Source organism: Mustela nigripes, chromosome X, assembly GCF_022355385.1.
Source record: "Mustela nigripes isolate SB6536 chromosome X, MUSNIG.SB6536, whole genome shotgun sequence".
Classification (NCBI taxonomy): domain Eukaryota; kingdom Metazoa; phylum Chordata; class Mammalia; order Carnivora; family Mustelidae; genus Mustela; species Mustela nigripes.
In genome coordinates this window covers 52,124,138-52,127,277 of record NC_081575.1, presented here as the reverse complement: position 1 = coordinate 52,127,277, position 3,140 = coordinate 52,124,138, and the positions used below count along the sequence as shown (strand labels likewise).

General features: G+C 37.8%; 1 pseudogene; it reads left to right on the top strand.

The window, feature by feature from the left end:
- Window positions 1-262: 262 nt before the first annotated feature.
- Window positions 263-388, top strand: LOC132007980 (U2 spliceosomal RNA; annotated as a pseudogene).
- Window positions 389-3,140: the final 2,752 nt, after the last annotated feature.

Genomic DNA, 3,140 nt, shown 5'->3' with positions numbered 1-3,140 from the left:
ATAATCATCTTGTTGTCAGATATCTTGTACCTACTGGAATTTTTCCTTATGAAAGAGAATGATCATTCTACAATGTCCAAAATACCCTCTTCTACTATGCCGCCCCTAAAAATCTACAATTTCAGAATGCCAAGCCAAATATTTTATTTTAAATACATTTAAGAACTATGGTAACCTATTTTCCCCCACAAGACAGAGTGTATGGTTAAAACAATAGTATATATTTTTTTAATATCAAAAGGCTTTTCCAGAATCAGTTGTGATTTCTTTTCAGCCTTTTGGCTTAGTTCAAGTGTAATATCTGCTCCTTAACAGTTTAATATCTGATACATCCTTTATCCAAAAGTAGTTGTATGATGATTTGGGAATACGTAAATCATCACCTATTGATTAATTTTTTCCTAAGCATGTGGCATATACTTTACAAGGAAAGCAAAAATGCTTGCAGAATCATTCTTTATTTTTTATTTTATAACCCTGATTGTTCAAAACAGAGATATTGACATCCAGGGAATGTGGAGTAGGAGGACCAGAAGCTCACTAACTAGATAACATTCACATCAGTGTAAATGACCCAGAAAATGAACCAAAGTCTGGCAGAACAAGCTCTCCACAGCTAAATATAGAGAAGAGGCTGCATTGAGAGGGTTGAGACATGGCCAGGAGCTAAATGGACCTGTGGAACTTCCCGTGGAAGGGAGAGACACTGCAGGCACAGAGAGGGGAGAGAAAAGAATTATCACACTGGGGAGCCCAGAGGGGAAATATGAATCTCCGTAACATTTGGCTTTCAACACTAGAGGGGCTAAATTTCATGAGTTCGTATAATCAGTAAGACATAAAATCTGGAACTTTAAACATCAGCAGGCTTACCTCTGGAACTGTCCCGGAGGGTGAGAGGAAACTGAGCCTCTACCCTTAAAGACACAGCACAGGAAACAACCCAAAAGAGATACAACCTACCAGCAGTTTGAAAAATGCCTTGGGTATATGGGACGGAGATTTGTTTATTAATCTCAGAGCCCTTGCTAAAGGGGCAGGGATCTTTGAGAATGTCCAGAAACAAAAGAGCTGGCAAGCACCATTCTTCTCCTCTATCCACCAGCATAAACACATGGCCACCTGCAAGAACCAGTGCAGTGCTGACACTCACTACCTAACTTGCTAACAGTATGATCCATCCATGTGTTCCCTTGCAGAAATGTGCCCTCCAGCCAGTCACCTATTCCAGGTCCCCTCTCACAGAATATCAATACAAACATTGCTAATGCCTTGCAACTTACCCTTGTACATTTCTGCAGATCCTCCACACCCAATATGCTCTTAGCCAGAACCCATACAAAGCAGTGCCACAAGCCTGGAAGTGTGTAAGGAGCCCAGGGAGTGGTGGGTATCAATCTAAAGTGACTCCTACCCCAGAAAAAGAGAAATATAACTACACACAACAATCAGACTATGGCTTACTAGTGGGCTAGGGCAGAGAACTGATCTGACTCTAGGCCCTGCCCACCAACAAAGCTTCACAGGAAACAACACAGGGAAAGCAAACTGAAGCCCTGTGCTACTACATGTCTGGAAAATGCCAAGTCTGACTCAAACCCAAGGCAGCCACAGACTGTTACACTAACAGCAAAGAGACAAAATAATGTCCACAAAAGGCAAAGAGATGCATTGTAGATGACTAGGATGAGGCAAAAATAGTTCAGCCACAATATCAGGGTGAACACTACATTTATAGGAGATACCACTGATATGCCAGATTCTGGAGAAGAGGAGACACTGCCCTACAAGGCACTACACAACCTCTTCTTCATAAGGTCTCTACTTTCAAGAAGAGGAGATATTCCTAATGCATAGAAACAAAGAAAATTTGAGAAAATGAAGATACAGAGGATTATGTCCCAAATGTTAAAAAAAAAAAAAGGACAAAATCACAGCAAGAGACATAAGCAAAATGGACATAAGTAATATGCCTGATGGAGAATTTAAAATAATTATCATAAAGAAACTCATGGAATGTGAGAAAAGAGTGGAGGATCTCAGTGAAACCCTTCAAAAAGAGAGAAAACATTACAAAAACCAGAGATAGAGAACTCAATAAATGAAATTAAAAATAACTAGATGGAATGAATAGAAGACTAGAAGAAAAACAATGGATTGGTGACCTGGAGGACAGAGTAATGGAAAACAATCAAGCTGAATGGTGAAGGCAAAAATACAAAATGAAAATAGACAAATAGACATAGAGAATTTAATAACACCATCAAGCATAATAACATTTACATCATAGGAATCCCTGAAATTTTACTTGAAGAAATAATAGCTGAAAACTTTTCAGATCTGGAAAGGAAACAAATCCAGATCAAGGAGGCACAAAAAACCATCACTCCCAACAAAATCAATCTAAGGAAGTCCAACACCAAGAGACTTAGTAACTAAAATGGAAAAGTAGTAACAAAGAATTTTAAAAGCAGCAAGAAAAATAAAACTGTTATATACAGGGAAAATCCCATAAGGCTATCAGCTGATTTTTCAGCAGTAACATCGCAGGCCAGAAGGGAGTGGCATGATATATTCAAAGTATTGAGAGGAAAAAATATGCAGCCAAAAATACTCTATCCAGCTATCATTCAGAAGACAGGGTAAGATAGAATTTCCCAGAAAAAAGCAAAAGGAATTCATGACCACTAAACGAGCCCTACAATAAATGTTAAAGGGGACTCTTTCAATGAAAAGACCATAAGTAGGAATAAGTAAAGTAGGAAGCACAGAACAGTAAAACTCAGTCAAAGACTCACAAAATAAAAGGATGTAAAGCATGAGACCATATACATAACACATGGGGGGAGGGCAGTAAGGAAGGACTCACACATAAGCAAATGTCAACTTAATATAGAATGCTATATATGGAAGATACTATATAAAAATCTGAATTATAAGTACAAATCAAAAACCGGTAACAGGTATGAAAAAAATAAAGGAATCAAAGTCTATCACTAAAGAAACCCAACTATAAGAGAAGAGAGCAAGAGAATATGTGAATGAAGAACTAAACAAACAAACAAACAAACAAACAAAAAAAAAACAACCATAACATGAGTAACAAACTGGCAATAACTATATACCAATCAATAATTACT